This window comes from Lissotriton vulgaris, unplaced genomic scaffold (genome assembly GCF_964263255.1).
Source record: "Lissotriton vulgaris unplaced genomic scaffold, aLisVul1.2 SCAFFOLD_1288, whole genome shotgun sequence".
Lineage (NCBI taxonomy): Eukaryota > Metazoa > Chordata > Amphibia > Caudata > Salamandridae > Lissotriton > Lissotriton vulgaris.
The window spans coordinates 170,312-184,230 of record NW_028245563.1 but is presented as its reverse complement, the minus strand read 5'-3'; the positions used below and the strand labels follow the sequence as shown (position 1 = coordinate 184,230).

Genomic DNA, 13,919 nt, shown 5'->3' with positions numbered 1-13,919 from the left:
GGATCTGTCAGAGCCTCTTGATAGAGACCTAACTCGTCCATTCCCAATGTTAAGATGGCCTGAGAGGGGTCCCAGGGATCCCCTAGTACCATTCTCATGCCTGCTTAAGTTGTCCCTAGTTAGCTGACTAACTATTTCTGGACCTTTGTCTGCCTCATCCCCAGATGTCTCCTGATCATCATCCTCCTCACCTGAGAGATGGATGAGATCTGGGTCACCCCTGGTTCCTTCTAGGGCTGGCATGTCCCCTTCTGGATGAGAAGAGCTAAGAAGTTTCTCAGCTTTTCTGGCATCATAAGTCTCTAAGAGACCTATCAGAAATGGGATTGTGGGGTTAGACCCCTGTTTTAGTTTCCTGGAGGTACACACTTGTCTCATCTCCTGGAAGCTAAGGGCTGCATATCTAGAAGAGGCCTGTGGAGGGTCCTCAACCATCAGAGGGGTCTCAGCAGACTCTCCGAGGTTAGACATGCTTCTAGTGTGGTGTAAGTGATGCACCTACCTACACTATGTGTTTGCCTACTGATCCCTTGCTAAGAGTTGCAGCCAAGGTGTGCTAAGCCTTGAGGAGCTGCAACAGCTGGTTCAGTAGAACTCAGAGTATTCTAAGCTAAGTTATATGTACCTAAAAGTACTTATGTGATCTTTCAACAAGATATTCTTAGGATACGTGTGGTAAAACAACAGCAAGCTCAAATCCCAACCGCTGCTCACCAATGTGAGAAGGTGGCCTGATTTGCAGTGCTCACTATTCTAGTGAACACTATGTATCAGTCCAGCAACCCTTATTGATGATTGGTTGTAAGTCAACCTTATAGACCAGCTATCCTAGTAGCGTGGATACGAGCAGTCTAAGGCTAAAGACTCGAGAGGGCGTGTTAAGCCAGCTGTTATACCACACATATACCCCTTGAACACCAAGTGAAAGGACACCACACAAGTGTTATGAAAATAAACAGTGTATTTATTAAAATCACAACAGCCCTGTACTCTTTATGAGGACAAGGTACTAAGCACAAAACAAAACTCTTACGAAAATACTTAAGTTAGCACAGTATATACAAATGCCCGAGGGGCACGGAAAACCATATACTCTGAAAGTGGAATGCGGAATTACTAGCAGGTAAGTACAATACTAATAGGCTTTGGAATCGCTAGGTCTTGACTATAGAATCTTTAGATTACTTCTAGGAGGCCTAGGGGACTCGGGTGCAGAGTGTGCACTCTCACGCGTGATGCGGGACAAAGTCTATGGTAGCTAGTAAAGACAAAGTCAGTGTTCTCGGGCGAACCCGACCTGGTAGGAGGAAAACGAAAGTGGATTCTGACCCTTGGATAGTGAGGCTATGCTGGGGCACCGAAATGCCGAAGTTACCTAGCCCAGGGGCTGCAGCTGCATAGGTCTCAAAAGACGTCGGGAATCCTCGTAGACGGACCAGGAGCCTGGAAGAAAGATGCTGGCAGGCGACCAGTGAAGAGAGTTCGGAGTGATCCAAGCCTGGATCTTGAAGAGAGATGACACCTGAAAGCAGAGGGGACCAAGTTCGAGACTACTAGCCAGTAGTCAGGGGGCACCAGGAGGGCACCAGATGGTAGTCACCTCGACTAGGTGAGTGGATGACGCTGTGCTCTGCAGATCTCACGGACCAGGAGGCGTTGTAGGCGACCAGGATGGAGGAGCGAGCTGTCCCACGATGGATGAAGCTGTCGGCGTCGCTGGACCCAGGATTGGGCAACAAAGCCTTGGCAAATTCAAGCCCACGCGGTGGACTCAAAATGGCGTCTGGAGTGGACCAGGAGGGTCCGGGGTGCTTCTCTGTTGCAAGGAAGCAAGGGCCAGTCTGGAGCAACCAGACCAGCAGCAGTGATGTCGTCGGGCGTCGTGAAGAAGGCCACAAGCCAGCCGGCTAGTAGCCACACAGCGCGGTGAGCAGGCAAAAGCAGAAGGGCCCCACGCAGATCGTGGAGATGCTGGAGGGCTGATATTCGGTGCTGGAGCTGCTCAGGGTTGGGGCTTCTCGGACCCCAAAGCACTCACCAGTGGAGCACACGGTGGGCTTGTTGCAAAGAAGTTGTGCAGTCTTGGCGATCGTCGGTCCCTCGAGGTCTCGTCGCACTTACGGTTCTCAGCTTGGCTGTAGAGGTGAGTAGAGGTCAGAGGTGCCAGGGAAGCCGGGTCTCGTCGAGCTGGGCAGTCGGATTCCGGAGGAAGGACTTGCAGCAGACCGCAGTGTTCTTAGGATGGTGCCTGCGGATGCAGGGTGACTACTCCTTAGCCACAAGGGAGAATCTTGAAGAAGAAATCTTGATGTCCTTTCGCAGAAAGTCGTGTCTTGATTCCAAAGATGATCTAATTTTAACAGGGGGCCCGCTCCCATCTTTATACTAAGAAAAGGGGCTGACCCGGTGACTAGGTCCTGCCTATGGGTGGGACTAGGAGGGGGGTGGTTACACCCCTCTCCCATGCCGGACTTTCCCCAGGCCAGGGGCTGGTGTGCCCCTGGAACTGGTACTGACCGGCCTATGCGTAGTGAGCACCGGGGTGCCACTCAGCAGTCACCTTCCTGTAAAGCCCTGCCTACCCAGGATACACAAAACCCTGTCTGGAACGGTGCTAGCACCGCCCTCGGCAGGAAACCCTTTGTCCAGGCTCCCCTCGCTGGAAGGACTCCCAGCTGCAGGGGGTCAGGCTCGTGTCTGTGGTGGCAGCATCCATTTTGTGGAGCTGAGGCTTCGTTTAACTTTAACCGGGGTTCACAGTTACATACATGTCGTGTCCCTCTAGAAGGGTGGAATGCTAACCCCGTCGCCAGAATTGGCGAGGGGTTAGTATTCCAATTCGTATGACACCTTACTCGACATGTTTTGATAAAGCAATACCAAAGTCCGCATTTAACCGCGAGGATTATAATGCACTTAAGAGTATATGGTATGCGTTATCATGGAACAGCTATTAGGACTTGGTTCCGCAAGCTGCAGACAGGCTCAGCTCATGCCAGAGCACCATCTCACACGATTCCAAGCACTCTGCCTTCAGGATTGTCAAGGCCTGCCATAGGAGTGACTGATAGGAATCTGTGTGTCCATTTTTAGGGTTAGATATAGGTATACTATATCTACAGCAAAGGGTGATTACACAACTTTGCCCCAGCTGTCATGCAGCCAGTTGTGTCAAATTTAGGAGGCCAGTCAGGGGTGGCATAATACATGCTTCAGCCCCTGGTAGGCCCTGGGTACACCTATGCCCTGAGTTACAGGGTCTGATAAGGTGGCCCAGTACCAATTGGTAAATGCACCTAGGGTACATGTTGTAATTTAGAGAGAGAACAGCCAGGCTGTGGGTCTGATTGGCAGGCCCACAGCCAGAAAAAGTCGTAAACCAGTGAAACAAAAGCAAAAAATCTGGGTGATCATAGGATTGCAGACCCTACTCTCCTACAGCGTTCAGCCCAGGGACCGGAGGGTGTGGGGCAGGCCGCGACACCCGCGACTCCAGAGGAGCCGCGTGGGCGGTGTCGCCCGAACCCCCGGCCGCATCGCGCGAGCTTCGGGGGGAGTCAGAAGAGCGATGACATCTCTTCGACTTCTTATGCTTCATACCTGACGACGACTTCGACCCGAAGGAGTGGTGCCGACTCCCGAGCTTTGGTGGCTCCCTCCCCGCGACCTGTCCCTCGACCTCCCGTGGGACCGGGACCTCACGCGGCGCGGGCCGATTGCCGGAGTTTGAGTTGCCTGCGGGACCGCTCCCGCCTGGCTTTCGAAGATAGGGCCCGACAGTCGGAGCAGGCCTTGTCGTCGTGGTCGACGCCTAAACAGGTCGAACATAGGTGGTGGGGGTCCGTGACCGACATCGTGCGGTCGCACTCCTCACAGTGTTTAAAACCGGGCATCCCTAAGGCACCGATCGGAGTCGTTAGACTACGAAGAATGATCAAAACAATCAAAAAGTTAGTCAAAAATTGACGGGGTAATTGCTCTTTCCAGATCTGCGCTGGCTGGCGGGGAAAAAAGAAGAACTGACGTCAGCACGCAGAGGCGGCTTCTAAGTACTCCGACGACGTCATCACGGCGCCCACGACGCCGACGACGGACGCGGAGCCGCAGACGACGCCTACCGACACGCAAGGGTACTGCTACGCAAAAGTTTCCAGATCCAGTCTGACGCCTGGGGATATTCTAAGGTAAGGAATCTATCACTAACGTGTCTCTTTCAGATAGTCATAAGCACTGAATAGAGTAGCAAGCTCATACCCACCAGAAGCGGGCAAACAGATAAATGCATAGCCACACTTTTGAACCATAGTGTTTAGCTAGAATTAGCAAACAAATTTCTGAGGGATGCTTGTCCCACTTGTGCATCAATCTGCGCATCAGAATCTAGACAGTAATGGCGTGTAAACGTATGCACTGAACGCCAAGTAGCTGCTTTACATATCTCTGACATAGCCACATTCCTAAGGAGAGCTGTGGTAGAAGTTTTCCCCTCGTAGAATGCGCCCTAGGTCTACCTGATAAAGACTTGTGGGCTAGCTGATAAGCCAGTAGGATACATGACACTATCCATCTAGAAATGGATCTCTTGGACGCTGCTAAACCAGTATTCGTAGGACCATAGTTCACAAAAAGACGGTCCGTGTGCCTCAAAGACTTTGTTTTATCTAAGTAAAATTTCAAAACCCTTTTCAGATCTAATGAATGTAGAGCCCGTTCAGCCGGACTCGAAGGGTTTGAGAAGAAAGTAGGCAATGTTATGGTTTGATTAATATGAAAATCCGACACCACCTTGGGCAGGAAAGCAGGATGAGTTCTGAGCACCACTCTGTTTCCATGAAAAATAGTGTACGGTTCATTGCAACACAGAGCCTGGTTTTCGCTCATCCTACGAGCAGAAGTGATGGCCACCAGGAACGCTACTTTCCAAGATAAGTGTTGTAAAGACGCTTTATGTATGGGCTCAAAGGGGGGACCCATTAACTTAGTCAACACCACATTAAGCTCCCAAGGTGGAGAAGGAGACCTGACTGGAGGATACACCTTCCTTAAACCTTCCAGAAAATCCTTCACCACAGGCATCCGAAAGAAAGATATCTGTCTTGGCGATTTTCTATAAGCAGTTATTGCAGCAAGATGGACTTTGATGGAACTAAACTGCAAACCAGATTCAGCAAGGTAAAGTAGATAAGGTAAGATCACCTGTTCTTGACCATGAATAGGGTCAAGACCCTTACTCTGACAGCAAAGGTAAAAGCGTTTCCACTTAAATCCGTAGGATTGTCTTGTAGAAGGTCGCTTTGCCTCCTTAAGGATGTTCATACACTCCGGATTCAGCTGTAAGTGCCCGTACTGGATGACTTCAGGAGCCATGCTGCCAAGCGCAGGGAGGGCAGATTGGGATGAAACACTCGCCCCTCCTGTTTGGACAGAAGATCCGGGCAACAAGGCAATCTCCTGTGTGGCATTACTGACAACTGGAGGAGATCTGGGAACCACCACTGGCGTGGCCATTCTGGGCAAATCTGTATCATTCTGGAGTCGGTCTTGTACAACCGATTGATCACTGCTGGTATCAACGGTGTCAGTGGAAAGGCGTACAGCAAGTTTTGACATCAGTCTATCAAAAGGGCATTCCCTTGAGACCCTTTCTGGGAGAACCTGGACGCGAAGACGGGGCATTTTGCATTTGCCGCGTCTGCGAACAGATCGATGTCTGGTGTTCCCCAAGCCTGGAAAATGCTGTGCGCGACGTCTTCGTTGAGAACCCAGTCGTGCGCTTCGACGAAGTCTCTGCTGAGGTCGTCCGCCTGTGAGTTGAGACTCCCTGGTAGGTGAACCGCTGTTATGGACAGGTCTCGTGCAAGTAACCAATGCCAGATGGTCTGGGCTTCTATGGACAGAGTCCTGGATCTGGTACCCCCCTGCTTGTTTAAGTAATACATTGTAGTTGTATTGTCTGCTTGCACCAGGAGGGACCGAGTCTGTAGAGATGGAGCCAGGGACTTGAGAGCAAGATGGACCGCTCTGAGTTCGAGTAGATTGATGTGATATCCTTTCTTAAAGTCTGACCATAGCCCTTGTACCTGCAGAGGGCCCATATGCGCCCCCCAACCTTGGAGAGAGGCGTCTGTGATCAGAGTCTGCGTTGATGGGTCCTGATGAAAATAAACTACCTTCATCAAGTATGTCCTCTTCATCCACCACCGGATGGAATCTCTTGCAGACTGTTGGAGATGAATTAGATCCTCCCAGCATCCCGTCCTTTGTTTCCACTGATCTTACAAACACTGTTGTAGAGGACGCATATGCAAACGTGCGTTTGGCACGATGAAGATGCACGATGCCATGGACCCCAGGAGAGAGCACACTTGCCGAACTGTCGGACGTGCAGACTGAAGGAGAAGAAAACACTTCGCCTTGATGGATAACCACCTCTCCTCCGAAGGACACACGTTTTCTTTTTCCGTGTCCAGTTGAGCACCCAGGTAGTGGATCTTCTGGGTGGGGTTCATTATGGACTTCTTCTAATTGACTTGAAGACCCAACTTGCACATGAGTTGGAGGCATATCGATAGATGTTCTTCCAGTAGAGATGGGGATGAACTCTTCAGAAGCCAGTCGTCTAAGTACAGATATATGAAAATCCGTCTCTTTCGAAGACAAGTCGCAACTACAGCCATACATTTGGAAAATGTTCTGGGAGCTGATCTCAGGCCGAAAGGGAGTACTGCGTACTGATAGTGATGAGCAGCTACTTGAAACCTGAGAAACTTGCAATGTTTTATTGATACCGGAATATGAAAATAAGCATCCTTCCGATCGATGGAGCACATCCAATCCCCCCGATGTCACTGAGGGAAGATCTGATGAAGAGCCAGCATTCGAAACCTCTCCTTTCGAATGAATTTGTTCAACCGTCTCAAATCCAGAATGGGTCTGAACTTCGTAGCAGGCCTTGACATCTCTGCTGAGATGGTACTAGTTCTATGGCCTTCTTCTTCAGAAGGATGTTCGCTTCCTGTTGTAAACGCTTTATATTCCACTGTAACATCTTTAGAGGACGCATGACAGGAGGTGGCTTCTTGAATCTCAAAGGTACCCGTTCTGAATGATACCATCTGTCCTTTGTGATCTGTTTCCACTTGTCCAGAAAACACACAATACTTCCTCCAACCGGAGTGGCACACGGTTTTGGAGGAAGTCTCTGTTCATTGTTTTTGAGGCTGTTTGGTAGCAGATGACTGCTGCCTATTTCCATTGCCTCTGCCTCGCCCAGGTGGCCGCTGTTGGAATTGCGACCTCTGTTGATTCTGGCCTTGGTTTTGAGAGGACCAATTCGTCTGTTGGCTCCTCTGCTGGAAAGATCTCTTGTCAAAGGGACGAAAATTATCCCGACGTTTAAATTCTTTCTTCTTTTCAAGACCTACAGCCTTAAGAGTGTCCAACTCCACTTTCATCTTGGACATCTCATCGTCAGCGTGAGATCCAAACAGAGTCGAACCATTAAACGGTAAATTTACCATTTTCCTCTGGGCCGCAGGCTTTAGCCCAGTAAGGCGAAGCCAAGCTGAACGCCTAGCACAAACACCGTGTGCATAACCATGCGCTGACAGATCCGCCGTATCAGCAGCCGCGCTAATGCTCTGGTTAGCCACCAATCCACCTTCTTCCACAATTTCCAGGAAAACCTTCTGATCTTCCTTAGGGAGTTTCTCCGCAAAACGAGCCATCGAGTCCCAGAGCAGATGATCATAGTGGCCCAATAAGGCTGCCGCACTGGCCACTCTCATGACCGACCCCGAGGTGTTACACATTCTTCGCCCCAAGGAATCCATACTTTTACTATCCTTTTCAGGTGGAGCAGAAGAAGTAGATGCTGCAGAATGCGCTTTTCTGACTGCCGCCACAATAAGTGAGTCTGGAGATGGATCAGAACGCAAAAATAGTGGATCTTCTTCTGGAGCCTTGTACTTTTTTGCAATCCTAGAAGGACCTGAACCCACTGTAGGAGAGTAGGGTCTGCAATCCTATGATCACCCCAGATTTTTGCTTTTTGCTTCACTAGTTTACGACTTCTCTGGCTGTGGGCCTGTTAATCAGACCCACAGCCTTGCTGTTCTCTCACTAAATTGACACGTGTACCTTAGGTGCATTTACCAATTGGTACTGGGCCACCTTATCAGACCCTGTAACTCAGGGCATAGGTGTACCCAGGGCCTACCAGGGGCTGCAGCATGTATTATGCCACCCCTGGCTGGCCATCTAAATCTGACACAACTGGCTGCACGACAGCTGGGGCAAGGTGGTGTAATCACCCTTTGCTTTAGATATAGTATACCTATATCTAACCCTAAAATGGACACTCGTATTCCTATCAGTCACTCCTATGGCAGGCCTTAAGAATCCTGAAGGCAGAGTGCCTGGAAGCGTGTGAGATGGTGCTCTGGCATGAGCTGAGCCCGTTTGCAGCTTGCGGAACCAAGTCCTAATAGCTGTTCTATGATAACGCATACCATATACTCTTAAGTGCATTATAATCCTCGTTGTTATATGCCAACTCTGGTATCGCTTTATCAAAGCATGTCAAGTAAGGTGTCATACAAATTGGAATACTAACCCCTCGCCAATTCTGGTGACGGGGTTAGCATTCCACCCTTCTAGAGGGACACGACATGTATGTAACTGTGAACCCCGGTTAAAGTTAACTCGAGCCTCAGCATCACAAAATGGATGCTGCCACCACAGACACAAGTCTGACCTCCTGCTGCTGGGAGTCCTTCCCGCGAGGAGAGCTTGGACAAAGGGTTTCCTGTCAGGGGCAGTGCTAGCACCGATCCAGACCGGGTTTTGTGTATCCTAGGTAGGCAGGGCTGAATAGGAAGGTGACTGCAAGTGGCACCCCAGTGCTCACTATGCATCTGCCAGTCTAAACCGGTTCCAGGGGCACACCAGCCCCTGAGCTGGGGAAAGTCCGGCATGGGAGAGGGGTGTAACCACCCCCCTTCCTGGTCCCACCCATGGGCAGGACCTAGTCCCGTACCAGCCCCTTTCTTTAGTATAAAGGTGGGAGCGGGGACCCCTTCCAAATTAGATAATTCCGAATCTTGATGACTTTCCACGAAAGAACTCTTGAACCTTTCAGAAGACTCTCCCTTGTGGGTAAGGAGTAGCCACCCTGCACCCGCAGGCACCATCCACGCGGTCTGCTGTAAGTCTCTCCTCCGGATCAAGACTGCCCAGCTCGACGAGAACCGGCTTCCCTGGCACCTCTGACCTCTACCTGCATCGTCAGCTCAGCTGAGATTCGTGGGTGTGACGAGACCTCAAGGGACCGGCCATCTTCAGGACTGCACGACGCTTGCCCAGCACGACCGCCGAGGGATCCTCGAGTGAGTGCTTTGGGGTGTGAGAAGCCCTAACCCTGAGCATCTCCAGCACCGAAGTCCAGCCCTCCAGCATCCACGAGATCTGCGTGGGGCCCTTCTGCTCTTTGCTACTCACCGCGTTGTCTGGCTACTTGCCTGCTGGCTTGTGGCCTTCCCGACGACGAACGACGACATTTTCAACGCTGGTCTGGTTGCTCCAGACTGGCCCTTGCTCCCCTCCAACAGAGGAGCACCCCAGACCCTCCTGGTCCACTCCAGACGCCATTTTAAGTCCACCGCGTGGGCTTGCATTTGCCAAGACTCGTAGCCCCAATCCTGAGTCCAGCGACGTCGACAGCAGATACCTTCGTGGGATAGCTCGCACCTCCATCCTGGTCGCCGACAACGCCTCCTGGTCCGTGAGACTGCAGAGCCCAGCGTCGCCCACTCACCTGGTCGCGGTGACTACGTCCGGTGCCATCCTGGTGCCCATCTAATCACTGGCTAGTGATTCAGAACTTGGTCCCCTCTGCTTACAGGTGTCTTCCATCTTCGATCCAGGCTTGGATCACTTCGAACTTCAACACTGGTCGCCTGCCAGCAACTTCTTCTTTCAGGCTCCATAGACTGCAACGAGGATTCCCGACGTCTTTCCAGACCTATGCATCCGCAGCCCCTAGGCTAGGTAAACTCAGCATTTCGGTGCTCCAGCATAGCTTTGTTATCCAAAGGTCCAGATCCTTTTTCGTTTCAGCTCTACCTAGTCGGATTCGTCTGATAACACTAACTTTACGAAATCTAGCATCCATAGACTTTGTCCCGCATCCCGCGTGAGAGTGCACACTCTGCACCCGATCTCCCTAGGCCTCCTGCTAGTAATCTGAAGGTTCAGTAGTCCAGTCCTAGCGATCCTAAAGTCTAATAGAGTAGTACTTACCTGCTAGTAATTTTGCATTCCACTTTTGTAGTATATGGTTTTTCGTGCCCCTCGGGCATTTGTGTAAATTGTGCGATTTGAGTATTTTCCTAAGAGCTTTGTATTGTGCTTAGCACCCTGTCCTCATAAAGAGTCCAGGGTTGTTGTGTTCTAAATAAATATCCTTTTATTTTCATAACAACTTGTGTGGTGTCCTTTCACTTGGTGTTCAAGGGGTATATGTGATGGTATAACAGCTGGCTTAACACGCCCTCTAGAGTTTAGCCTAAAGACTGCTCTTGTCCATGCTACTAGGATAGCTGGTCTAACGGTTGACTTCCAACGAATCATCAATAAGGGTCGTTTGGAATGATACACAGTGATCACTAGAATAGTGAGCACTACATATCAGGCCAACTTCTCACACCCACCATGGCCGGAGTTAAGAATGTTCTCATTGCTGGTTCTATCAAACCGGGCACTAACGGCAGAAGAGGCCTGCCAGTTGTCTTGTGATGCAGGGTTTCAAAGATGACTGACGTTGCCACTTCGGGAACTGCCATCTTGATGTTGAACTTATTCGCCCCACGACATAACACATCATTAAATTTCCTCAAATCATCCACGGGAGACACCCTAGAAGGCGGAGTAGATGATATAGTGGGAGAATAGTCTCTATATGAAGACCTTGAAGAAGACGAAGATGACGTAGACGATGGTGAAGGGGTTCTACGCCGTCTCTGAGGAGTTGCCGATTGCTGCCTCCTACGCTCCCTCGAACGTGATTTCTCTCTCACTAGGGATTTCGAGCATGATCTTCTATGCAGCTCCAAATGAGGGACCGGAGCCCTCATCCCCATCAGTCCTGCATCTGGACGCATCTTCCAATGTCTAAGGCTTTCCAGCCACCTCGGTGACATGTTAAGAGGCCGCTCTGCATGCTCAGGTGAAGCCTCAGATGAAACCTGCACAATATGCAGCCCTGCTGAATACTTGGAGGCTCTGGAGACTACACTGTGCTCAGAGATCAATGAGCCAGATGGAGTCCGTTGTCTGGGCACCAATTGTCTATCATCTGACACCTGCCCTGAGGTTGAGCCAGAATGAGCCACCACAGAAGAGTCCTGGTGCACTGTCTCTTGACCCACCGCAGACCTGTCGTCTTGTTGACCCTGCGGTGAAGACGCCACTAAAGGTTGTGGGCTTATTTCTGACCTCGACAAAGACCTAAGTGAGGTCCGAGAGGCTGGTCTTGATAGTCTCGAAACCGACCTGTATTCAGGTGGGGGAGACCTAGACTCTGACACTCCATGCTTCGAGCCCGAAGCAAGCTTCGATGTCGACCTACGTCGCAATGGAGACCTTGACCTTCTCTTTTTAGGTCTCGGCCGTTCTTCCTCTTGACGTCGACCTTTTCCTCGACGACGGCGTACGTCTCTCTCTCGACCTCGGTCTTTTCTTCGACGTCAATCGATGGCTCCCTCTCGACGTCGACACTATACCCTTTGGCGTCGACACTCGATCCTTCGACGTCGGACGCCTCTCTTCCCTCGACGTCGATCTCTGACGATCCTTCGACGTCGAACCTTGCGCCCCGAGGTCGTCCTTGCTGCAATCGACACCAGATGTCTCGACGTCGAAAAAGATTTCGACGGCGACTGTCGAGACGCTGAACCTTGCCTCACCGGCGAAGTCCTCGACGTCGATGGAGCCCTCTTCGACGCCGACAATGCTGACGGCGATCTGAATCTCGACGTCGAGCGCACCTTTTTTGACGGCGACGCTCCCTGGAGTCGATGTTTTTAGTTCTACCTTCTGGAGAAGCTGTTCTTCCACGTTTGGGTTGAGAAGATGGCCTAGCAGATAATAACAAGCTCTTGGAACTCTTCTCACCACGGCTTTCTCTCTCCAGAAGGCCCAGCAACCTCATTTTCTCCCTTTCTCTTAAAGTCCTACTAGAAAGGTTGAGGCAGTGATAACACTCTTCCACCTTATGAGAAGCTGGAAGACAAACCACACAAACAGAGTGTGGATCAGTTTTTGACATCTTCTTCCCACAGGAAGGACATTTGTAAAATAAAGGTGGCATTCTGACTAAAAAACACCAACAGTTTAGTCAGAAAAAGGTATTAAGCCACCACCAAAGTAATATATTGGCAAAAAAGACAAGAAAAAAACAACTTCTGACAGAAAAACTGCAAATTAGCAGAGCTCAAGTTCCAGGTAACTCACAGAACAAGCTGGAAAAAAGAACTGACCTAACTGTCACCTGTGGTGCATGATGGGAACAGAGTTCTCCTGGAGGCCTTAAAGGCAAAGTGTGCAGATTCTCTGGGGCCTTAAAGGCAGGGTGCCAGTCTGATTTTCTGTACACAGACATTTTTTCATGTGCAGCCTTTTAGGCTAATAACTGTTTACAACAGGTTCTTTGATGAAAATAAAAGGTTTTTCATGGTTATGAAATGCATTTTAGGCTCATGCCTGTTTATTGCATTTATACACAGCATATTTTCATGCTTCAGAACGTGTGTAAGTTTTGGCTTTATTAGCCTATGTATATATGTTAGGCTGCATATTATGATTATTATACATGTATATGTGTATAATTAGTTAGTACTATGTACTTTTGGTTATATTTACACATATATATGTATATTGTTTATGTGTTCTGGGTTCCCGCTCATGGGCGGAGATAATTCAGTGCTTATGACTATTAATGAGTATCCCCTGGAAGAGAACACCTTCTTCCCGAACTGTTCGTACCTCTAGGATTCCCGATCGGGTGGGGCCGTCGGGAATGCGGTCTGGGAAGTGGAGGCCTGGATGACCAGGCTCTCGGGGTGGGATGGGTGGACAAAAGGCATGGGTCGCCCGGGGCCGGGCGGTAGCGTCTGGCCACGTTCCTATCAACATGCGGACCTGTGGCGGGCTTGGACCAAGTGCCCACAAGAACGTCACACAAGGCCTCATTGAACGGCAGTAGAGGCTCACTGGAGCTTGCCTGCGGTTTGAGGACCTCAGTGAGGAGGTTAGTCCTCACGGCCGCGACAGGGAGCTCAAGGTTTTAGGGCCTTGGCTGCCCTCGTCAACACTACACTATAAGAAGCCCCCTCCTCCGTAGCCACGGTTGGAGGCGAGACAAATCCAGTGTCTGGCGAAGTATCAATTCCACTGGCCTCCCCAAGCTCATATGTCCAGTCCTTTTGAGACTGGCACTCCCGTGGCAGAGGGTCCTCAGACCTATCCCAATCACCCTCGTCACCCATCTCCTGTAGTTCAGGGTCAGCAGATGGGGCCAGTTCATGGAAATAGAAATCCCCAAAGGTCGTCGGTAGCGGCGCCCTTTCGGCGCCGGAACCGGACCGAAAGTAGGATCAGGGACGGCGCCCATAGCAGGCGCCGGGGGCGACACCGGCTGGGCCAGCGCCAGTGAGGTCGTGAGGTCGACCGGCGACGACCCGGATCTGGAAGCGGATTCAGGGAGGGCCTGCGGCGCCGGGGCTGAAGTCGCCGGCGGCGCCGGGTCCGAAGCACCCACGGCGTCGGAGCCGAAGCACCCGACCTGCTTGGCCTTCCAGCCGGGGCCGTTGGGCCCGAAGGCGCCACGGAACCCGGCTGAGGAGGGAGGGACTTCATGGCCA

General features: G+C 50.9%; 1 protein-coding gene across 5 annotated transcripts in view; it reads right to left on the bottom strand.

Moving 5' to 3' along the window:
• SYNGAP1 (synaptic Ras GTPase activating protein 1) overlaps nucleotides 1-13,919 on the bottom strand; it is a 313,184-nt gene that overhangs the window by 128,960 nt on the left and 170,305 nt on the right. The window lies entirely within an intron of this gene.